Below are 26,434 nucleotides of genomic sequence, written 5' to 3'. Positions count from 1 at the left end.
ATTTTTCCGACTTGGGTTCGAGCTTTTCAGGTTGAAGTTTCTTGACATAAGCATCGCATCCCCAAACTTTTAGAAACGACAGCTTAGGTTTCTTCCCAAACCATAATTCATACGGTGTCATCTCAACGGTTTCGACGGAGCCCTATTTAAAGTGAATGCGGCAGTCTCTAAAGCATAGCCCCAAAAAGATAGCGGTAAATCGGTAAGAGACATCATAGACCGCACCATATCTAATAAAGTGCGATTACGATGTTTGGACACACCATTACGCTGAGGTGTTCCAGGCGGCGTGAGTTGTGAAACTATTCCACATTTTCTTAAGTGTGTGCCAAATTCGTGACTCAAGTATTCTCCTCGATGATCTGATCGTAGAAACTTGATTTTCCTGTCACGTTGATTCCCAACCTCACTCTGAAATTCCTTGAACTTTTCAAAGGTTTCAGACTTGTGTTTCATTAAGTAGACATACCCATATCTACTCAAGTCATCAGTGAGGGTGAGAACATAATGATAGCCACCACGAGCCTCAACACTCATTGGACCGCACACATCAGTATGTATGATTTCCAATAAGTTGGTTGCTCGCTCCATTGTTCCTGAGAACGGAGTCTTGGTCATTTTTCCCATGAGGCATGGTTCGCACGCGTCAAATGATTCATAATCAAGAGACTCTAAAAGTCCATCTGCATGGAGCTTCTTCATGCGTTTGACACCTATGTGACCAAGGCGGCAGTGCCACAAGTATGTGGGACTATCATTATCAACCTTACATCTTTTGGTACTCACACTATGAACATGTGTAGTAATACGCTCAAGATTCATTAAGAATAAACCATTGACTATCGGAGCATGACCATAAAACATATCTCTCATATAAATAGAACAACCATTATTCTCGGATTTAAATGAGTAGCCATCTCGTATTAAACGAGATCCTGATACAATGTTCATGCTCAATATAGGCACTAAATAACAATTATTGAGGTTTATCACTAATCCCGTAGGTAAATGTAGAGGTAGCGTGCCGACGGCGATCACATCAACCTTGGAACCATTCCCGACGCGTATCGTCACCTCGTCCTTTTCCAGTTTTCGTTTATTCCGCAGCTCCTGCGGTGAGTTACAAATATGAGCAACGGCACCGGTATCAAATACCCAGGAGTTACTACGAGTACTGGTAAGGTACACATCAATCACATGTATATCAAATATACCTTTGGTGTTGCCGGCCTTCTTATCCGCTAAGTATTTGGGGCAGTTCCGCTTCCAGTGACCCTTCCCTTTGCAATAAAAGCACTCTGTCTCAGGCTTGGGTCCATTCTTTGACTTCTTCCCGACAGCTTGCTTGCCGGGCGCAGCAACTTCCTTGCCGTCCTTCTTGAAGTTCTTTTTACCCTTGCCCCTTTTGAACTTAGTGGTTTTATTCATCATCAACACTTGATGTTCCTTCTTGACTTCTACCTCTGCTGATTTCAGCATTGCAAATACTTCAGGAATGGTCTTTACCATCCCCTGCATATTGAAGTTCATCACAAAGCTCTTGTAGCTTGGTGGAAGCGACTGGAGGATTCTGTCAATGACCGCGTCATCCGGGAGATTAACTCCCAGCTGAGTCAAGCGGTTATGTAACCCAGACATAGTGAGTATGTGCTCACTGACAGAACTATTTTCCTCCATCTTACAGCTAAAGAACTTATCGGAGACTTCATATCTCTCGATCCGGGCATGAGCTTGAAAAACCATTTTTAGCTCTTCGAACATCTCATATGCTCCATGTCTCTCAAAACGCTTTTGGAGCCCCGGTTCTAAGCTGTAAAGCATAACGCACTGAACGAGGGAGTAGTCATCAGTACGTGTCTGCCAAGCGTTCATAGCGTCTTGGTTTTGTGGGACGGGTGGATCACCTAGCGGTGCTTGTAGGACATAATCTTTCTTGGCAGCTATGAGGATGATCCTCAGGTTCCGGACCCAGTCCGTATAGTTGCTGCCATCGTCTTTCAGCTTGGTTTTCTCTAGGAACGCGTTGAAATTGAATACAACGTTGGCCATTTGATCTACAGGACATATTGTAAAGATTTTAGACTAAGTTCATGATAATCAAGTTCATCTAATCAAATTATTAATGAACTCCCACTCAGATTAGACATCCCTCTAGTCATCTAAGTGTTACACGATCCAAGTCAACTAATCCGTGTCCGATTAACACGTGAGACGGACTAGTCATCGTCGGTGAACATCTCCATGTTGATCGTATCTTCCATACGACTCATGTTCGACCTTTCGGTCTCTGTGTTCCGAGGCCATGTCTTCACATGCTTAGGCTCGTTAAGTTAACCCTAAGTGTTTTTGCATGTGTAAAACTTCTTACACCCGTTGTATGTGAACGAAAGGATCTATCACACCCGATTAACACGTGGTGCTTCGAAGCGACGAACTGTAGCAACGGTGCACAGTTAGGGGAGAACACTTCTTGAAATTGTTCCAAGGGATCATCTTATTTACTACCGTCGTTTTAAGTAAACAAGATGCAAAACATGATAAACATCACATGTAATCAAATAATAATAGTGACATGATATGGCCAATATCACACAGCTCCTTTGATCTCCATCTTGGGGCTCCATGATCATCCTTGTAGATCGTCATACTCATCGACATATAAGTCGTGATTCCTTGTACAAGAACATGATCAATCTCATACATCACATATATCATTCATCACATCCTTTTGGCCATATCACATCACATAGCATACCCTGCAAAAACAAGTTAGACGTCCTCTAATTGTTGTTTGCATGTTTTACGTGGCTGCTATGGGTTTCTAGCAAGAACGTTTCTTACCTACGCAATGACCACAACGTGATATGACAATTGCTATTTACCCTTCATAAGGACCCTTTTCATCGAATCCGATCCGACTAAAGTAGGAGAGACAGACACCCGCTAGCCACCTTATGCAACTAGTGCATGTCAGTCGGTGGAACCTGTCTCACGTAAGAGTACGTGTAAGGTCGGTCCGGGCCGCTTCATCCCACGATGCCGCCGAATCAAGATAAGACTAGTAACAGCAAGCATATTGAACAAAATCAACGCCCACAACTACTTTGTGTTCTACTCGTGCAAGAGAACTACGCATAGACCTAGCTCTGATGCCACTGTTGGAGAACGTTGCAGAAAACAAAAATTTTCCTACTTGTTTCACCAAGATCCATCTAGGAGTTCATCTAGCAACGAGTGATTAGATGCATCTACGTACCTTGTAGATCGCGAGCGGAAGCGTTCAAAGGACGGGGATGATGTAGTCGAACACGACGTGATTCAAATCACCGATGATCAAGCACCGAACGGACGGTGCCTCCGCGTTCAACACACGTACGGAACGGATGACGTCTCCTCCTTTCTTGATCCAGCAAGGGGGGAAGAGAGGTTGATGAAGATCCAGCAGCACGACGGCGTGGTGGTGGATGCAGGGCGTCACAGTAGCAGGGCTTCGCCTATACTACGAGAGAGAGACGTAACGGGGAGAGAGGAAGCAGGGCTTCGCCTATATTACTGCATATACATATGTTCATAACCCTAGCGTCACCGAACCTTAAGTGTGTAGACCCTACGGGTTCGGGAGACAAGCTGACATGACCGAGACGACTCTCCGGTCAATAACCAACAGCGGGATCTGGATACCCATGATGGCTCCCACATGCTCCACGATGATCTCATCGGATGAACCACGATGTCGAGGATTAATCAACCCCGTATACAATTCCCTTTGTCAATCGGTATGTTACTTGCCCGAGACTCGATCGTCGGTATCCCAATACCTTGTTCAATCTCGTTACCGACAAGTCACTTTACTCGTACCGTAACGCATGATCCCGTGACCAACCACTTGGTCACCTTGAGCTCATAATGATGATGCATTACCGAGTGGGCCCAGTGATACCTCTCCGTTATATGGAGTGACAAATCCCAGTCTCGATCCGTGTCAACCCAACAGACACTTTCGGAGATACCTGTAATGCACCTTTATAGTCACCCAGTTACGTTGTGACGTTTGATACACCCAAAGCACTCCTACGGTATCCGGGAGTTACACGATCTCATGGTCAAAGGAAAAGATACTTGACATTGGAAAAGCTCTAGCAAACGAACTACACGATCTTTGTGCTATGCTTAGGATTGGGTCTTGTCCATCACATCATTCTCCTAATGATGTGATCCCGTTATCAATGACATCCAATGTCCATAGCCAGGAAACCATGACTATCTGTTGATCAACGAGCTAGTCAACTAGAGGCTTACCAGGGACATATTATGGTCTATGTATTCACACGTGTATTACGATTTCCGGATAATACAGTTATAGCATGAATAAAGACAATTATCATGAACAAAGAAATATAATAATAATACTTTTATTATTGCCTCTAGGGCATATTTCCAACATCTACTACTAGTACTCCACTCATCGACCGCTATCCAGCATGCATCTAGTGTATTAAGTTAAAAATAGAGTAACGCCTTAAGCAAGATGACATGATGTAGAGAGATAAATTCATGCAATATGAAATAAACCCCATCTTGTTATCCTCGATGGCAACAATGCAATACGTGCCTTGCTGCCCCTTCTGTCACTTGGAAAGGACACCGCAAGATCGAACCCAAAGCTATGCACTTCTCCCATGGTAAGAACTACCAATCTAGTTGGCCAAACCAAACGGATAATTCGAAGAGACTTGGAAAGATAACCAATCATACATAAAAGAATTCAGAGAATATTCAAATATTATTCATAGATAGACTTGATCATAAACCCACAATTCATTGGTCTCAACAAACACACCGCAAAAAGAAGATTACATCGAATAGATCTCCACAAGAGAGGGGGAGAACTTTGTATTGAGATTCAAAGAGAGAGAAGAAGCCATCTAGCTACTAACTATGGACCTGAAGGTCTGAGGTAAACTACTCACACTTCATCGGAGAGGCTATGATGATGTAGAAGCCCTCCGTGATGACGGCCCTCTTCCGGGAGAGCTCCGGAACAGGCCCCAAGATGGGATCTCGTGGATACAGAAAGTTGCGGCGGTGGAATTAGGTTTTTGGCTCCTCTTCTGATCGTTTGGGGGTACGTGTGTATATATAGGAGGAATAAGTACGTCAGTGGAGCACCGAGGGTCCCACGAGGAAGGGGGCGCGCCCTAGGGGGGGCATGGCCCCCACCCTCGTGACCTCCTCTTTGACTCCTTGGAGTAGGGTCCAAGTCTCCTGGATCACGTTCGGTGAGAAAATCACGTTCCCGAAGATTTTATTCTGTTTGGACTCCATTTAATATTATGTTTCTCCGAAACACTGAAATAGGCAAAAAAACAGCAATTCTGGGATGGGCCTCCGGTTAATAGGTTAGTCCCAAAAATAATATAAAAGTGGAAAATAAAGCCCAATATAGTCCAAATCAGTAGATAATATAGCATGGAGCAATCGAAAATTATAGATACGTTGGAGACGTATCAGGCATCCCCAAGCTTAATTCCTGCTCGTCCTCCAGTAGGTAAATGGTAAAAAAAGAATTTTTGATGCGGAGTGCTACTTTGCATAATTTCAATGCAAATCTTCTTAATTGTGATATCAATATTCAGATTCGAAAGATTCAAGACAAAATTTCATATTGACATAAAAATAATAATACTTCAAGCATACTAACAAAGCAATTATGTATTCTCAAAATAACATGGCCAAAGAGAGTTTTCCCTACAAAATCATATAGTCTGGCTATGCGCTATCTTCACCACACAAAGTATTTAAATCATGCACAACCCCGATGACAAGCCAAGCAATTGTTTCATACTCTAACATTTTCAAAACTTTTTCAATCTTCACGCAATACATGAGCGTGAGCCATGGATATAGCACTATAGGTGGAATAGAATGGTGGTTGTGGAGAAGACAAAAAGGAGAAGATAGTCTCACATCAACTAGGCGTATCAACGGGCTATGGAGATGCCCATCAATAGATATCAATGTGAGTGAGTAGGGATTGTAATGGAACTGATGCACTAGAGCTATAAGTATATGAAAGCTCAAAAAGAAACTAAGTGGGTGTGCATCCAACTTGCTTGCTCATGAAGACCTAGAGCAATTTGAGGAAGCCCATCATTGGAATATACAAGCCAAGTTCTATAATGTAAAATTCCCACTAGTATATGAAAGTGATAACATGAGAGACTCTCTACTATGAAGATCATGGTGCTACTTTGAAGCACAAGTGTGGTAAAAAGATAGTAACATTGTCCCTTCTCTCTTTTTCTCTCATTTTTTATATATTTTTTGGGACTTTTCTCTTTTTTATGGCCTCTTTTCTTTCTTTTTTATTTGGGCTTCTTTGGCCTCTTTTATTTATTTTTCGTCTGGAGTCTCATCCCGACTTATGGGGGAATCATAGTCTCCATCATTCTTTCCTCACTGGGACAATGCTCTAATAATGATGATCATCACACTTTCATTTTCTTACAACTCAACAATTACAACTCGATACTTAGAACAAAATATGACTCTATGTGAATGCATCCGGCGGTGTACCGGGATATGCAATATGACAATGATGAAATGTGTCATGAACGGAACGGTGGAAAGTTGCATGGCAATATATCTCGGAATGGCTATGGAAATGCCATAATAGGTAGGTATGGTGGCTGTTTTGAGGAAGGTATATGGTAGGTGTATGATACCGGCGAAAAGTGCGCGGTATTAGAGAGGCTAGCAAAGGTGGGAGGGTGAGAGTGCGTATAATCCATGGACTCAACATTAGTCATAAAGAACTCATATACTTATTGCAAAAATCTAGAAGTTATCAAAGCAAAGTATTATGCGCATGCTCCTAGGGGGATAGATTGGTAGGAAAAGACCATCGCTCGTCCCCGACCGCCACTCATAAGGAAGACAATCAATAAATAAATCATGCTCCGACTTTATCACATAACGGTTCACCACACGTGCATGCTACGGGAATCACAAACTTTAACACAAGTATTCTTTAAATTCACAACTACTCAACTAGCATGACTTTAATATTATCACCTCCATATCTCAAAACAATTATCATGCTTCAATCTTTTCTTAGTATTCAACACACTCAAAAGAAAGTTTCACAAATCTTGAACACCAAGCATATTATTATTAAGCAAATTACCATGCTATTAAGAGACTCTCAAAATAATTTAAGTGAAGCATGAGAGATCAATAGTTTCTTTAAAACAAATCCACCACCGTGCTCTAAAAGATCTAAGTGAAGCACATAGAGCAAAATTATTACTCTCAAAAGATATAAGTGAAGCACATAGAGCAAAATTACTTAGCTCAAAAGATATAAGTGAAGCACATAGAGCAAAACTACTTAGCTCAAAAGATATACGTGAAGCACATAGAGTATTCTATCAAATTTTAATTCATGTATGGCTCTCTCAAAAGGTGTGTACAGCAAGGATGATTGTGGCATACTAAGACACAAAGACACAAATAATACAAGACACTCCAAGCAAAACACATATCATGTTGGTGAATAAAAATATAGTTCCATGTAAATTACCGATGGAAGTAGACGAAAGAGGGGATGCCTCCCGGGGCATCCCCAAGATTTGACTTCTTGGTGTCCTTGGATTATCTTGGGGGTGCCATCGGCACCCCCAAGCTTAGGCTCTTTACACTCCTTGTTCCATAATCCATCAAAAAGAATTCACCCAAAACATGAAAACTTCACAACACAAAACTCAAAATAGAAAACTCGTGAGCTCCGTTAGCGAAAGAGAAACAAAAAACCACTTCAAGTTACTGTAATGAACTCATTATTTATTTATATTGGTGTTAAAACTACTGTATTACAACTTCTCTATGGATTATAAACTATTTTACTAACCATAGATTCATCAAAATAAGCAAACAACACATGAAAAACAGAATCTGTCAAAAACAGAACAGTCTATAGTAATCTGTAGCTAGCGCAAGATCTGGAACCCCAAAAATTCTAAAATAAATAGCTGGACGTGAGGAATTTATCTATTAATCATCTTAAAAAAGAATTAACTAAATATCACTCTTCAAATAAAAATGACAGCAGTTCTCGTGAGCGCTAAAGTTTCTGTTTTTTACAGCAAGTTCAACAAGACTTTCCCCAAGACTTCCCAACAGTTCTACTTGGCACAAACACTAATTAAACACAAAAAACACAACCAAAACAGAGGCTAAATAATTTATTTATTACTAATCAGGAGCAAAAAGCCAGGAATAAAAATAAAATTGGGTTGCCTCCCAACAAGCGCTATCGTTTAACGCCCCTAGCTAGGCATAAAAGCGAGGATAGATCTACGTATGGCCATCTTTGGTTTTAGAGAAAAAGAGAGCAAACTTTTTATCTATGGAATTAATATTTCTATTTTGACAGAGTACATGTCCATTAATGGTAGAAGAAAGATTAAGAATGTTGCGGAAATTGGCATCTAGGCTAGCTTTTATCTCTTTAATAGATTCGTTTTGGTAAGAAAGCAAGAGAGATGTGATTTCAGTTTTCTCATTAATGGGGTGCCCAAATATAGTTTTCGTGCTCTCATAGGTATCTATGGGGTCCCCTTCAAGAAAATCCCGCTCGAAAATAGAATCTGAAACTTGTTTGAACGAAGCGGGTAGCCCAACATATAAGCTTTTTAAGTAAACCTCAATTTGATATTGGGGTACATAGCTAGCCCGGATCCTTAACAGCCTATCCCAAGCATCTTTCAAAGATTCATCAAGTAAATAATGAAAAATTCCAGAATCATCTTCATCAAAATTACTAAGGTTCTCATTGATAACTCCGGCAAGTTGTTCTATAGCATTCCAAAGTATGAGTTTAGATAAGATAGCAGGATTGTCTAAAGCACTAGAACTTGGGAGAGAACCCCCAACTCTTTTTGGTTCTGACATGGCGAGGGAAAAGAGGCAAACAGAGAGGGAGGATAGAGAGAGAGAGAGGGCGAATAGAACTGCAAGGGTGAAGTGGGGGAGAGGAAAATGAGAGGCAAATGGCAAATAATGTAATGCGAGATATAGGGGTTGTGACGGGTACTTGGTATGTTAACTTTTGCGTAGACTCCCCGGCAACGGCACCAGAAATCCTTCTTGCTACGTCTTGAGCTTGCGTTGTTTTTCCCCAAAGAGGAAGGGATGATGCAGCAGAGTAGCGTAAGTATTTCCCGAAGTTTTTGAGAACCAAGGTATCAATCCAGTAGGAGGCCACGCTCAAGTCCCTCGTACCTGCACAAAACGATAGCTACTCGCAACCAACACGATTAGGTGTTGTCAATCCCTTCATGGTCAGTTACGAGAGTGAGATCTGATAGATATAATATTTTTGGTATAAAGATGCAAAGTAAAAAGAAAAGGCAAAGTAAAAAAGTAAAGCAAGATTAAAGTGATGGAGATTGATATGATGAGAATAGACCCGGGGGCCATAGGTTTCACTAGTGGCTTCTCTCAAGAGCATAAGTATTCTATGGTGGGTGAACAAATTACTGTTGAGCAATTGATAGAATTGAGCACAGTTATGAGAATATCTAGGCATGATCATATATATAGGAATCACGTCCGTGACAAGTAGATCGAAACGATTCTGCATCTACTACTATTACTCCACTCATTGACCGCTATCCAGCATGCATCTAGAGTATTAAGTTAAAAACAGAGTAACGCCTTAAGCAATATGACATGATGTAGAGAGATAAATTCATGCAATATGAAACAAACCCCATATTGTTATCCTCGATGGAAACGATTCAATACATGCCTTGCTGCCCCTTCTATCACTGGGAAAGGACCCCGCAAGATCGAACCCAAAGCTAAGCACTTCTCCCATGGCAAGAACTACCAATCTAGTTGGCCAAACCAAACGGATAATTCGAAGAGACTTGCAAAGATAACCAATCATACATAAAAGAATTGAGAGAAGATTCAAATATTATTCATAGATAGACTTGATCATAAACCCACAATTCATCGGTCTCAACAAACACACCGCAAAAAGAAGATTACATCGAATAGATCTCCACAAGAGAGGGGGAGAATTTTGTATTGAGATTCAAAGAGAGAGAAGAAGCCATCTGGCTACTAACTATGGACCCGAAGGTCTGAGGTAAATTACTCACACTTCATCGGAGAGGCTATGATGATGTAGAAGCCCTCCGTGATGACGGCCCTCTTCCGGCGGAGCTCCGGAACAGGCCCCAAGATGGGATCTCATGGATACAGAAAGTTGCGGTGGTGGAATGAGGTTTTTGGCTCCTCTTCTGATCGTTTGGGGGTACGTGTGTATATATAGGAGGAAGATGTACCTCGGTGGAGCACCGAGGGGCCCATGAGGCAGGGGGGCGCGCCCTAGGGGGGCGGCCCCCACCCTCGTGACCTCCTCTTTGACTCCTTGGAGTAGGGTCCAAGTCTCCTGGATCACGGTCGGTGAGAAAATCATGTTCCCGAAGATTTTATTCCATTTGGACTCCGTTTGATATTCTGTTTCTCCGAAACACTGAAATAGGCAAAAAAACAGCAATTCTGGGCTGGGCCTCCGGTTAATAGGTTAGTCCCAAAAATAGTATAAAATGTGGAAAATAAAGCCCAATGTAGTCCAAAACAGTAGATAATATAGCACGGAGCAATCAAAAATTATAGATACGTTGGAGACGTATCATAAAGCATGTCACTTACCTCTTGAATTAGAACATAAGGCATATTGGGCTATTAAAGAGCTCAACTATGACTTCAAACTTGCCGGTGAGAAGAGTATTTTTAACATTAGCTCACTTGATCAATGGAGAACCCAGGCCTATGAGAATGCCAAATTGTTTAAAGAAAAAGTTAAAAGATGGCATGACAAAAGGATACAAAAGCGTGAGTTTAATGTAGCTTATTATGTGTTGCTATACAACTCTCGTTTAAGATTTTTTTGCAGGAAAAATTCTCTCTAAATGGGAAGGTCCTTACGTCATCGAGGAGGTCTATCGTTCCGGTGCCATAAAAACCAACGACTTCGAAGGCACAAATCTGAGGGTGGTAAACGGTCAAAGAATCAAACATTATATCTCACATAATCCCATTGATGTTGAAAATAATGTTATTGAAACCGTAACCCTGGAGGAATACATAAGGGACTCTTTCCGGAACGTTTCAGACTCCAAAAAGGAATTGGTACGTGGTACGGTTAGTAAACGGACTCCAAAACAGTTCTAGTGGCAATTTTTCTCCGTTTTGAAATATTAAGAAAACAGGAAAATAAGAAGTAGTCCGGGAAGGACACGAGGCGTCCACGAGGGTAGAGGGTGCGCCCCCTACCTCGTGGGCACCTCGTGTGCTCTCCGGACTCCGTTTTCTTGCATGATACTTCTTATGGTCGGTAAAAATTCATTATATAATCTCCCGAAGGTTTTGACCACCATACCACACAAATATCCTCTGACCTTGTTTCGATCTATTTTTCTGACAGATCTATATCACCATGACGTCTCCAAGTGCCCCCAAGGACAAGTTCTTCGAGAAGGTCATCAACGCCCACCTCGCGGAAGTGATGCAACATCCTCAAACCATTGAGATGTGTGAGGGGTGTCTGCACATCCGCGATGTTGAGGGACCAAGGAGGACCGGAAGCGTGGAGACAAAGCTCGAGGCAATGGAGCAACAAGTTTTCAAGTGTCAGGAGATGGTGGAACGTGGACTCGACTCCAATCACATAATGATCACGGAGTTCACCAACAACCACAAGCTGGACGCCAAGGACATTGGGGAGGCCATCTTCAAGATTCATGAGAAAATCGAGCACCTCCAAGCCCAGATCTATGACTTGCAAAATCAAAACTGTGAGTATGAATATAGATTCAAGAGGATGAGTTTGGCTGCAGATTTAAGGATCCCAGAGACTCGATCATCCTTCTATGATGGTGAGCCTATGCCTTGGAAGAGGGACGACAAGCCTACATCATTAACAACTTCATCTCCTTCACCGATAAAACATATATAATCACATGGGTATGGGCACTCCCCTTGGCAACTGCCAAGCTTGGGGGAGTGCCCCGGTATCGTATCGCCATCACCTTTATCTTTACCATTTTTCTTAGTTCGATCCTTTTGGTAATATATTGATCTAGTAGAATAAAGTTTTAGTATGATCTAGTTTTGAGTTTTGCTTTATGATCCTCCTATGTAATCGAGTCCGTGAGCTATATATAATAAAGATTTGTGTTGAGTCAATAGCTTGATTATTTTGCTATGATCTTGAGGGAATAAAATAAAAGAGAAGAAATAAAAAGAAATAAAGGGATCATATGGATCTTATGGAGAGTAATGACTTCACATATAAAAAGTATGATGATTAAAAGTTGTTGAAAGTTGACAAACATAGTTTTGGTCATCATTGCAATTAATAGGAAGTAATAAAGAAAGAGAGGTTTTACATATAAATATACTATCTTGGACATATTTTATGATTGTGAGCACTCATTAAAGTATGATATGCTAAAAAGTTGATGTTGGACAAGGAAGAAAACGTAATGGGTTATGTTCTCTTGCATCTGAGATAAATTATATTGTCATGGATCATCCAACATGTTGAGCTTGCCTTTCCCTCTCATGCCAGCCAATTTCTTTGCACTAAGTAGAGATACTACTTGTGCTTCCAAATCTCCTTAAACCCAGTTTTGCCTTGGGAGTCCACCATATCTACCTATGGATTGAGTAAGATCCTTCAAGTAAGTTGTCATTGGTGCATGCAATAAAAAATGTGCTTTATAAATATGTATGATCTATTAGTGTGGAGAAAATAAACTTTATACGATCTTGTGATATGGAAACAATAAAAGCGACGGACTTCATAGTAAAGATTGATATCACAAGTGGCAATACAAAGTGACGTTCTTTTGCATTAAGATTTTGTGCATGCAACCATAAAAGTGCATGACAACCTCTGCTTCCCTCTGCGAAGGGCCTATCTTTTATTCTTGTCTGATACTTCATGCAAAGAGTCACGGTGATCTTCACCTTTCCTTTTTACATTTTATCCTTCGGCAAGCACAATGTGTTTGAAATATCCAGATATATATAGCTAATTGGATGTGAGTTTTCATGAACTATTATTTGTTGACATTACCCTTGAGGTAAAAAGTTGGGAGGCAAAACTATAAGCCCTATCTTTCTCTGTGTCCGATTAAAACTTCATACCCATAAGTATTGCGTGAGTGTTAGCAATCGTGAAAGACTAAATGATAGTTGAGTATGTGGACTTGCTGAAGAGCTCTTATATCGAGTCTTTCCGATGTTATGATAAATTGCAATTGCTTCAATGACTAAGATTATAGTTTGTTAGTTTTCAATCAAGTTTATAATTCATACTTGAAACTGTGAATGAATTGTTACTTTAGCATAAGAGATCATATGACAATATATATATATATATATATGTTGCTGTTCTAAAAATGATCATGATGCCCTCATGTCCATATTTTATTTTATCGACACCTCTATCTCTAAACATGTGGACATATTTTTCAATATCGGCTTTCTCTTGAGGACAAGCGAGGTCTATGCTTGGGGGAGTTGATACGTCCTTTTTGCATCATGCTTTTATATCGATATTTATTGCATTACGGGCTGTCATTACACGTTATGTCACAATACTTATGCCTATTCTCTCTTATTTTACAAGGTTTACATGAAGAGGGGGAATGCCGGTAGCTGGAATTCTGGGCTAGAAAAGGAGCAGATATTAGAGACCTATTCTGCAAATCTCCAAAAGTCTTGAAACTCCACGGGAGTTATTTTTAGAATCTATAAAAAATACTGAGCGAAGAAAGTACTAGAGGGGCGCCCTACCCCCTGGGCGCGCCCCCTGCCTCGTGGGCCCCTTGGTGGCCCTCTGATGCCCATCTTCTGCTATATGAAGTTTTTCGTCCGAGAAAAAATCATAAGAAAGCTTTCGGGAAGAAACTCCGCCGCCACGAGGTGGAACCTTGGCGGAAACAATCTAGGGCTCTGGCAAAGCTGTTCTGCCGGGGAAACTTCCCACCGGGAGGGGGGAATCATCACCATCGTCATCACCAACGATCCTCTCATTGGGAGGGGGTCAATCTCCATTGACATCTTCACCAGCAACATCTCATCTCACACCCTAGTTCATCTCTTTTATCCAATCGTATCCAAACCTCAGATTGGTACCTGTGGGTTGCTACTAGTGTTGATTACTCCTTCTAGTTGATGCTAGTTGGTTTACTTGGTGGAAGATCATATGTTCAGATCCATTATGCATATTAATACCCCTTTTATTATGAACATGAATATGCTTTGTGAGTAGTTACGTTTGTTCCTGAGGACATGGGAGAAGTCTTGCTATAAGTAGTCATGTGAATTTGGTATTAGTTCGATATTTTGATGAGATGTTTGTTGTCATCCCTCTAGTGGTTTTATGCGAACGTCGACTACATGCCACTTCACCGTTGTTTGGGCATAGAGGGAGGCATTGGGAATTAATAATTAGATGATGGGTTGCTAGAGTGACAGAAGCTTAAACCCTAGTTTATGAGTTGCTCCGTAAGGGGCTGATTTGGATCCATATGTTTCATGCTATGGTTAGGTTTACCTTAATACTTCTGTTGTAGTTGCGGATGCTTCTAATGGGGGTTAATCATAAGTAGGATTCTTGTCCAAGTAAGGACAGTACCCAAGCACCGGTCCACCCACATATCAAATTATCAAAGTACTGAATGCGAATCGTATGAACGTGATTTAAACTAGCTTGACGATAATTCCCATGTGTCCTCGGGAGCGCTTCCCTTCATATAAGAGTTTGTCCAGGCTTGTCCTTTGCTACAAAAGGATTGGGCCATCTTGCTGCACCTTATTTACTTTTATTACTTGCTACTCGTTACAAATTACCTTATCACAAAACTATCTGTTACTGATAATTTCAGTGCTTGCAAAGAATACCTTACTAAAGACCACTTATCATTTCCTTCTGCTCCACGTTGGGTTCGACACTCTTACCTATAGAAAAGGCTACGGTAGATCCCCTACACTTGTGTGTCATCAGAGGCTGGATGGTTGCAATCGATGCTGGTGTCGTCTGAAGATTTGGCCATGATTTCTGCTTCTTAAAAAGTAGCTTCTAGATCTCGTTGTGAGTTGTGTCGTAGAACCTTTGTAGGGTCCGCAGACCTTCCGGATTAAACTCCCACATTTTGGGGGCCGCCATTGGCAGGGAAGTACCCGGCGGATTAGCATCACTTGGATTACATCAGCAAGGGTAACGTCCTTCCTTGTCATGCTCTTGACGCGTTTCTGCAAACACAACACCTCAGGGACCGACCCCCAGTCCAGACCCTTGTCGGTCCAGGATTTGAGCCTTAGCAGGAGTCTAGAATTATTTTGAAGTGAAGGCCTCCGGAGAATCGAAAAGGAAAGAACTCACAAAATACTGTGGATGAGTATGAAATAATTCTCATAATTGAAAACAATTATGAGGATGGCATGAAGCTATAACCATGAATCTTCACGTGAACGGACAAGATTTAAGAGAAACACTTCTTTGGTCTTCAAAGCTGGGAATGACGACGAGAAATACCACCAAAATTGTTGAGATACTCCGGAAGAATGAAAAGAGGAAAGGTTGAACCAAATATGAGAAGAATTTGAAAGCGATCTTGGAGAAGGCATATGACTGATGGAAATTCATTCTTACATCACACTTTGAAAAGAATTTGAGAATAACTCCGAAATAATTAGAAGAGCTAGGTAAGATCCTGTGTATAAACCTATGGGTTAGGTCCCACTAAAAAGAAACACCATTCAAAAGGATTGTAGATGCATCAGAACAATTGAAAGATTTGAATGAGGTGATAGCCTCGAATTCATTTGATGGCAACCACGAATCTTCTGAGATGTCTTTAGCACTCCAGAATGATTAAATGGCGAGAGGCGAACGAGCAGGGGAAAACATTTTAGTCAAGGAAAAGAATACTATCAACACCGAAACACTTGAATTGAATCCACCAAAAAGAATACGAGACAAACAATGATTAACTAGACGAGAATTCACCGGTTGAGACAATTGAGGAAAGACTGAAGAGGCTCCGCACGAATGAAATTGATGCTCGAATAGAGGCTCATACTCTGGGAAGAAAAGGGGTGAGAGGGTAAAAAAACAAAGGCAACTTGGAACGGAGGACCAAGGAATAACTTGAATAGAAAAACACCAGTTGAAAAAATTGAAGAAAGAATGCAAAGGCTTCGAACGAGTAGGATGGATACTCGATTAAAGACTCTGGCTCCGAGAAGAAAAGGGTGGTTGGGTCGGAAAAAGAAAGACAACTTCAGACGACATTGTTTATCTTCGGACGGGGAAACAACGTCGTTGAGAAAGAACTGAGGACTGATCTTGCAAAAGACAAAGGGGGTCGAATCAACTCAAGGAGACGTGCGCTCGACAAAAAGTGGATGGACAACCAACAAGAAACACCTGTGTGACCCTAAAGAAAAATTTGAGTAGGAAGAGTAGAAGAATCCCAAACACCTACGTCAAGATTCCTCACCAGAGCGACAAAGGGACTGAGGACTAAAAAGAATTCCTACTCTCCGATATAACTAGACTCAGAAATCCATTTTATTCTCGACTCGACAACGACCAACTACGATAAATCAAGGGGGGATCCTATGGTCGGTCGAGGCCTTGATACCAACTTGTAGCGCCGAAGGTGCGATTCTATCCCAATCACGTGATGAATTCATGAGTGGGTCACAACTGCATTTCGACCGCATAGGAAGGTGGATATCATTACAACATACCATGTACTAAATAGATGAGAATACAAGATAAAGGCTTACACTCGCCACAAGCCACAACATGAATACATCAATGCATCAATACATAGCAATCATCATAGAGAAGAGCAGGATCCGACTACGGATGAAATCAAACGGAAAAGAAGAATGACATCCGCCCTGCTAATCCCAGGCTCCCCGACCCAGAACCTAACCCTTGATCGAAGAAGAAGAACTCCAAAAGCAAGCAAGCATCACTCTCACGTCAAAGCTTCGCATAACCTGCACCTGCAACTGTTGTTGTAGTAATTTGTGAGCCCCAAGGACTCAGCAATCCCATTACCATGGGTATCAAGACTAGCAAAGCTTAATGGGTATGGAATGCATAAGTGGTGAGGTTGCAGCAAGCGACTAAGCATTGTATAGTGGCTAAATTACAAGTACAATAATAAGATGAGAAACTACGCAACGATCGCAAACTAGTAATGATCAAGAAGTGATCCTGAACTACTTACATTCAAACATAACCCCACCGTGTTCTCTTCTCGAACTCACTCGAAATGAGACGGTCACGGTTACACACGCGATTGGTGTATTTTAATTCGAATCTCGTGTCAAGTTCTCTACAACCGGATATTAAAAATTCCCATCTGCCACATAACTGCGGGCACGGCTCTCGAAAGTTTAAATCCTGCAAGGGTGTCCCAACTGAGCCCATGACAAGCTCATGATCTGCATAGAGAATCCTCCATCGCGGGACATCCGATCAGACTCAGGACCCCAGTGCACAAGACATTTCGACAGTGGTAAAACAAGTCCAGCAAGACCTCCCGGCGTGCCGACACCCTGATAGTAGCCATGTGTTTCTGGTCTTAGGCCACGACCAGATGAACACTACGTACGGCAATAGATAACCCCAGGTGAAGGGGTGGCACCACAAGTGGCTTTGTTTTGGGACGAACACCATCAGCACCGCCCCCCTTGTATTATGTTGAAAGAATCCTCGGGGACGCGACCCCCTATGCTAATTAATTAATTATCAGGTTTAGTTATTATGTTGGGCAAATGGTAAAACCAATGTTGGGCCTTGCTAGAAGAGTTTTATTCAAAGCGAACTGTCAAGAGGGGCCCATAAACCCTCATCATGTTAGGGACGCAAAATCAAGGAACATAACACCGGTATGACGAAAACTAAGGCGGCAAGAGTGGGACAAAACACCAGGCAAAAGGCCGGGCCATCCACCCTTTACCAAGTATATAGATGCATTAATTAAATAAGAGATAATGTGATATCCCAAGATATCCATGTCCCAACATGGAACAACCTACAACTGCACCTGCAACTAGCAACGCTATAGGAGGGGCTGAGAAAAGCGGTAACATAGGCAAACAAGGGCTTGCTAGGATGGTGGAAAAGGTTAGAGGCTATCAGGGCAATTTGGGAGGCTTGATAAACAAGCGATAGGTAGCGTGACATAGCAATATGATGACACACAAGTATAGGGGATCAATTGTATCTCTTTTCGATAAGTAAGAGTGTCGAACCCAATGAGGAGCAGAAGGAAATGACAAGTAGTTTTCAGTAACGTAGTGTCTGCAAGTGTTGAAATTGTAAGTAGCGGAGTAGTTTGATAGCAAGATAATTTGTAACAAGCAAGTAACAATAGTAGTAATATGTAGCAAGGTATCCCAATCCTTTTGAGGCAAAGGACATGCCAACACAGTCTCCTATGATAATCAAAACATTCTTGATGGTAGACGGGAATTTCATCTAGTCACTGTCATCATGTTGGTTCGATTTGTGTTTGCTACTTTGACAATTTTATATGTCGCGCCACTTGAACAAACCTCCTCCTTATGATTAATACTCCCGCAAGCATCCACAACTACAAGAAAAGTTTAAGAATAAATTCTAGCCATAACAATAAACTTTGGGATCCAATCGGTCCCTTGGGGAATAGCGCATAAACTAGGGTTTAAGTTTCTGTCACTCTCGCAACCCACCATCTATTGCTACTCCACAATGCATTCCCTTAGGTACAAATATGGTGAAGTGTCATGTAGTCGACGTTCACATGACACCACTAAGGGAATCACAACATACATACTGTCAAAATATCGAGCACATATCAAGTTCACAAGATTACTTGCAACATGATTTCTCCCGTGACCTCAAGAACACAAGTTACTACTCACAAATGATAAACATGTTCACGATCAGAGGAGTATTAAATAGCATATTGGATCTGAACATATAATCTTCCACTAAATAAACCATATAGTAATCAACTACAAGATGTAATCAACACTTGTAGTCACCAACAAGCACCAATCTATAGTTCCGGTAACAAGATTGAACACAAGAGATGAACTAGGGTTTGAGATGAGATGGTGCTATTGAAGATGCTGATGGAGATTGCCCTCCCCAAGATGGGAGAGTTGTTGGTGATGGTGATGATGATGACGACGATTTCCCCCTCCGGGAGGGAAGTTCCCCCGGCGGAATCACTCTGTCGGAGGGCAAAAGTGCCCCTGCCCAAGTTCCGCCTCGAGGCGGCGGCGCTTCATCCCGAAAGTCCTCCTCTTATTTTTTTTTCTAGGTTAAAATTACTTATATACCAGAAGATGGGCACCGGAAGTGGGCCGAGGAGGCCACAACCCCACAAGGCGCGCCAGGGGGCCCTGGCGCGCCCAGGTGGGTTGTGCCCACATGGTGCCCTCCCTCTGGTAGTTATTTGCTCCAGTATTTCTTATATATTCCATAAAAATCCCTGTGAAGTTCTAGCTCATTTAGAGTTGTGCATAATAGGTAGCCTAACGTAGCTTTTTTAGGTCCAGATTTCCAGTTGCCGGAATTCTCCCTCTTGGTGTGTACCTTGTAAATTATGAGAGAAAAGGCATTAGAATTACTCAAAAAATCATTATTAAGGGTAAAACCATTATATAACAGTAAGAAAACATGATGCAAAATGGACGTATCAACGCCCCCAAGCTTAGACCTCGCTTGTAATCAAGCGAAAACTGAAATCGAAAAACATGTCCACATGCTTTCGGAGAGAGGTGTCGATAAAAACAAAATACGGACATAGAAGCATCATGTTGATTATTATAACAACAAAAAAAATTAAACATAGGACTTTTATCATAGAACTTTTATCATATACTTCTCATGAATAAGTAATAGTTCATTACACAATCGAAGTATAAAGCAAAAACTCTATTAGAAACCAACAAACTATGTTCCCAGTCAACTTTGCAACCACGACAACAAAATAGCCATGTATAGTCGCTTTTTATGGGATGCTCTTTGTATTCGTCTCTGAGCGCATGGACACTAGGAGACGAGAGACGCTTCCTAAGATGTTTACAAAGCGCCACAAATGTTTTCCTATAACTAGACATTTTTAAAAGAAATATGTATTTTTAATTAACGTAGAGACGATCTTTGAGACGTTTTAGTATGAGGTCTATCTGTGGCATTGAGAAAAACATTAAATAATCACAAAATTTTACACTTGTGATAGCTATTAAAATCAACCATGCTAAAATTTATACGCGCGATTGAGTAACTAGGTGAGGCCATAAGCTAATGCCGTCATTCCCCATTGGCCACCACCCGAGTACCTCTGCCTTTCCAGGGTTATTGGGGGGAGGGAGGTCTAAGTGCCTCAGTTTCGTCTCGTATATAGGTGAGGGTTAGAATTTTACAGTGGCATGTTGATGGTGGCGGTACTCTGTCTAGAAGAGATAAGGTTTACTGTCTACAACTGTTCCCATCTCGACGTGTCATGTACCACGGTGTCAATGACTAGATGACGTAGACCCTTGTTATACTTTTCTTGTCCTAATTTGTCTATTGCTTTTTTAATCCACGATCAACCTTTCCATTTCTCCCTGGCAGTTTGTCATCCAGACGTTGTACCAGCAAACCAACTATGAACCATAGCTATCTATACCTTTTCTATATCTAGATCTATATCTAGATCTATTCCTGCCTAGTAATAAAGCAAGGTGCGTTTCTCCAATTTTTCATCCATTCACCACCGAAATATTTTTTTATATCCCTGGTGATACTAAATTTTTGTGGTCCATCTGTTAGAAAAGAAAAAAACATTCTTGTCTAGAATTTCGTACATGGGCCCGCACGCGCAAAGGTCCAGAGAAGCCACCCATTTATATCCTGCCAACGTAGCTAGGAAAACCTTATTCATCGCACTGGGCGACATATAGCTGAAGCTTCGCATCGTTCGACCAAAGACTATTTTTCTATGTTCTTTTTCTACTTTTCCTTCCAAGTTGTTTTTTCCTTTTTCCCATAAATTTATTGTTTGTATTTTTTCAGAATTTATTTTTTTGTACAAATTTTCTTTAAACCTTCATAATTTCAAATTTTGTTCACATTTTCAAAAATATTTGGAACTTTAAATTTGTATTATCGTTCCAAATTTGTTAAAAGTTCAAAAAATGTTCACATGTCTTCGAAAGCGAATTCCAAAAAAGTTCTAGAATTTTAAAATAAATTGCATTTAAAAAACAGAAATATGTAAAAAATTCTTTTTTATTGAAATGTACACAAATTCAAAATAACGTTCGTGACTAAAAACACATTTTTGAAAATGGTTTCGATGCTCAAAGCAAGTTTCCATTTTCAAAAATTGTTCACAAATTCAAAAAATGTCGTTTCTCCGCCTTAAAAATGGTTCTTGTTTTTTTTAAATTGTGAATTTCAAAAAATCTTCCTGTTTTAAATTTGGTTTCCCTTTTTCCCAAAATTAATGATTTTTTCCTTTATTAAAAAAAGCAAGAGGTCACCACAAGCTCAACAAGGAGGCAGATCTGAGGAAGAAAAAAGGCACGAGTTGGATAGTGGCCACCACTCCGACCAACCCCACTACTATAAAGATCTCGCGGGCCAAACATGACCCGCTAGAACATTGCCGCTCTCCACTCTGTTGCCCCACTGTTGTGGAGACCGTTTTGATGGACACATCAATTATCTCTTCCGATGCTTCTCGCGAAAAAATCTCTCCTGTTGCCAGCACGGGCATATGTGCTAGTTACTAATAAAGTAATGTGCGTTTCTCCAAGTTTTTCATCCATTCACCACTGAAAGGAACTTTTTTGTATCCAAGGTGGTACTAAATTTTCAGGTGTCTATCTGTTAGAAAAGAAAAACAGTTTTGCGAGTAATTTCGTACGTGGGCTGCGCGCGCTGTGGCCCAACGAAGCCAGCCCTTTTATTTTTTGCCCACGTAGCTGGGAAACCTTATTTCCTACACAAGGCGACAAATAGTCGGAGTTTTTCATAGGACGCCAAAATTGGGCCGGCCCGTTTACCTTTTCCTTTGTTCTTTTTCTATTTATGTCCTTTTCATTTTATTTTCTTCTTCTTTCTCATTTTCCTTTCTCTTTCCTTTTTATGTTTTCCCTTTCATGTTTATTTCTATTTTTTCCTTTGTCATAAATTCATTTTTTTAGAATTTAAATTTTTGTTCAAATTTTTGAAAAATCTTCGTGATTTAAAATTTTTGTTCCCATTTTGAAAAATGTTTGAAACTTTAAATTTTTCTTCTTGTTCCAAAATTGTTCATAATTAAAAAAATGATCGATTTTTTATGTTTTCTTAAATTGTTTGAGATTTTCAAAAAAAAATTTCTTTAAAAAATGAAAAAATTGGAAAAATATTCATTTTCTATTAAATTGTTCAGAAATTCAAATTACAGTTTGTGTTTAAAACAAGCGCTTTCAAATTTTTTTTTCAATGTTCAGAACATGTTTCCATTTTCAAAAATTGTTAACATATTAAAAAAATATTTGTTTTCTTATAAAAGATTCATGTTTTCAAAAAATGTTCATGTGTTGCAAAAAATCTTCCCGTTTCATGTTTTGTTTGTCTTTTTCAAAAATTAACGAAACTTGCAAACTATCAGGATTTAAAAAAAATCCACGTTTGAAAGAATATTCAACAATTAGAATTATTAATTTATTTAAAAAATAAAAATAAAAATGTTTAGAATGTTACGCTACAATATGTTCTAAACATTCACGCTGGCCATTTGTTAGCACGAGCTGTTTGTTCGAGTGGCTATTAGCACGGGGGCCATTTTTTGAGGCCATGAATAGATAACGCCCACACGCCCGTACATCAGGCCTCCTACCTCATGGTTCCGCACGCCCCGTGTGACAGTAACCACGCACCCCGCAGTTGCCATGGTCCGGACATTCTTCCATGTTCGTTTAACTGCAGCTGCCATGTCGGACAACTATAATTGCCGTGGTTGCTCAACTGCAGCTGCCATCTCAGGTCAAGTGGCAGATGACATTTTTGGACAACTGCAACTGTTGCCATGTATTGTCTGGTTTACTGTAGTTGCCATGATTTGAAAAACTTTAGGGGTTGCCACCTACTAACACTAGGGAGCTAGCATGTATGGTCTGGTTTACTACAGTTGCCATGATTTGAAAACTTTAGGGGTTGCCACCTACTAACACTAGGAAGTTGCCGTGTAGCACTACAAAAAGACATGACAAAATAACATGTTTGGGTAAAGAGAGAGTTGCCATCTGCTTACAAGCACACTAGGGCAGTTGCCATGTACCCTGGAAAACACATGTCAACTGACATGTTCGGGTAAAAGAGAGAGTTACCATCTGCTTATAAGCACACTAGGGTAGTTGTCATGTATCCTGCAAAACACATGGCAACTGGAAGCTTTGTGTATGGGAGAGGAGACGGGCGTGTGGGCGTACTGATAAATGCTCACACACTAGCCTCCGTGCGTGAGTGAAAACTGATGTGTTGGCGAACTTCTAAATGGCCACACACCGATCCCTCTGTGTGGTGAAAACGGACGTATGGGCGCCCGAATGAATACCCACACACCAGCCTAGTCCTACGTTGCATCATAAACATGCCAAGATTCGTGCAACCACAAACGGACGTGGATACATGTGTGTGGGCGAGATGCAAACACCCACACGTGTGTGCGTTAGTGTTTCCGTATTATTTTGGGTCTCACTCTGTCTGCTTGGTGTATCAATGCACGAGCATTATATTTTTTATTCAATAATGTGGATATTACATTGGATGTGTACATCCATATATGTGAAATATCCATTTTCTCCGGAATTTTTTCCTCTTAACCAAATTTGGTTACCTAAACTAATTTCGCTTAACCAAATTTGACGCTGAAAATTATTCCTTTAACGCCTATATAAGCCTTCCCGCGCCCCCTCAAAAAATAAAAAAGCCTTCCCGCGTCTCTCTGTTTTTCTCTCCGTATAATCCCAGATATTTCCCCCACGCCTCCATCTCCCAACCTCCAGTCTCCAGATTCCAATCTACGCCGGGGTCATGCCCACCTCGCGCATTACCCATTCCCTCTCCCTGTGCGGTAGCAGCCCTACCCCGAAGCGCTGGCCTCCGCCGCTAACTCTGTCCACCATCGATTCCCTTTCTCGTCCATCGCAACCTCGGTAGTCCGAGCCCGTCGGCGTCCGTCGTCCTCACCGTCGCAATGCCGGGCTCCTCCTGATGTTGTCCTCACCGTCACCTAGCCGCATCCACTTTGGTGTCATACGCCACATAAAGATCTACCGCGTGTTCCGTCGCTACACCACCCCGCAAGCATCTTCAGCCTCCGGCCCGTCAAGCAGGTTATCCCTTGAATCCCATATCCTCTGCAGTTTTTACCATCAATCAATCAAATTAGCGGCGTGTGACATGTTCGGCTGCTTGCATGATTCACCCCGTTCCAGGGGCACCGAACCAACACCGGCCCTCGCGTGATTCGCCCTGTTTGTATGTGCAGCTCTAGGGCGTTCTGCTACCACCCTCCCCTGTCTGCTAGTGCTACATAGTCAACTTTTTTTGTGCGTTTATGTTGCGATCATCCCAGTACACAATCGATTGATTTTTTATATGTCAAACTATGCTGGCCTGTTATGCTGTTAGTTACTAACCTGTAACTAGTACTGAACTATGAACTTGTCATCTTGTAAGTGGTAATGTTCCATGCCAATGGGGGGAAGTTGTTCACTTCTGTTAACTTATTATTCGGTTGTATATTAGCTACTACTAGTAATTATTATGTACTGCTTGTTTTTTTGTCGTGCAGAAATGCAAACAAGAGACAATAAGTAAGACTGAATCTCCCCTAGGATTGAATTTTCTCCTTTTTTTGGAGTTCTTTTATGCCTCTCGGTGGATTTTTGGCTGATGACACATGTAATTTTTGGAGGAGCAGGGATATAATTCACGTGTTCATCTTGCGATTATGGTGGGTTAGGATGTTCATTCTGATTTTTATGGCAACAGATTCAAACGCCTCTTCCCGAATCTTGTGCCCCGCTATTTTAGGAGTATATAACCCAACCTATTGGATGGCCGACTCATGTCACCCTGTTCGCCTTGGTCGCCGCCACTTAAACACATGGTGGTGCACACCAGTGCAAGCACAGTGGCGGCTTCTCTTGCCTAGGTACACGTCGCATATCTGTTTCATCTTTTCGCTGGTTTGTGTACTTTTGCTCTCTTTTCACTCTGCCTGAGTACATGCTTTGTGATTAGCACACGCATCATAAGTATTACTAGCTTAGAGGACAGTTTTTGTTTCCTAGATTGTTATTTTTTACCACTGTAAGAAAAAAACATGAGGAAGGGGGTTCTTCTAATTCTCATTCTCATATGTCGTTGCATCAAGTTTTAGTTCTACAAGTATATGAACTGTTATTTCGTTGAAATTCAGACCTAATGGTGGGTGCATACAGTACAGAAAATTGTATACCTCCCTGATTCTTAATCTAAGCAGAAGGTTTATTAGGTATTGCGTGCAGGTTTGTGGGTACGGCACAGATTTGGAGGTTCAGCTCCTGCCTGCTTGTGCAAAAAGTTCATGATTTGCATCTCTAATATAACATGGTAAGTCGTTTTTATTCTTGATCTCTCCATTACTTATGTTCCATTTCATGGATGGAAGGAATTCCGATTTAATTTCACATGATGTTCAAATACATAAATACCTGATGTGCTGAATTGCTAACATACTGAGAAAATGCTATAGCTTGATGACTATGTAGTATAGTTCATTCAGAACTTAGTTCTGATGAAATGGGTCTTGTGGAGTATATTGGTTTCAATTACAATTGAGCATGATTTATTGGCAATATACTACAACACTACATTATTCCCAGATCAAAAATTACATTTTAGGCATAACTTTACGTGCAATGCAAGTCGGCAAACAGATGCGATTTTTTTCTTACTCCAGAACCACCTAGATTTTCTGTACTGATTTCCCCTTTTAATCTGTGGATTCTGATTTGAGAGTCGTTGTCCCCAAATCATTATAAAATTCTTGGTGGGTTTTTATGTATCCATCAACGACTTTAGTTTTCGTGAACATATTTGTTCAATAATTGAGCACATTTACCAGCAAGATAGATATGAAATTGCTAATGGACCGTATGATTGCTTTCACTAGCGAGATCAGGTGATAGCTAATTTCCTTCTATTGGTGAGCAAATTCAATGTTCTCTTATATCTTATCGACCCATAGAGAATTTTTCTTGATGTTCTAGTACCGCCTACTAATGTATTTTCAATGCATATTTTATA

This window comes from Triticum urartu, chromosome 6A, assembly GCF_056163025.1.
Source record: "Triticum urartu cultivar PI428250 chromosome 6A, HENAU_Tu73, whole genome shotgun sequence".
NCBI classification, from domain to species: domain Eukaryota; kingdom Viridiplantae; phylum Streptophyta; class Magnoliopsida; order Poales; family Poaceae; genus Triticum; species Triticum urartu.
This window is presented reverse-complemented; position numbering follows the sequence as displayed.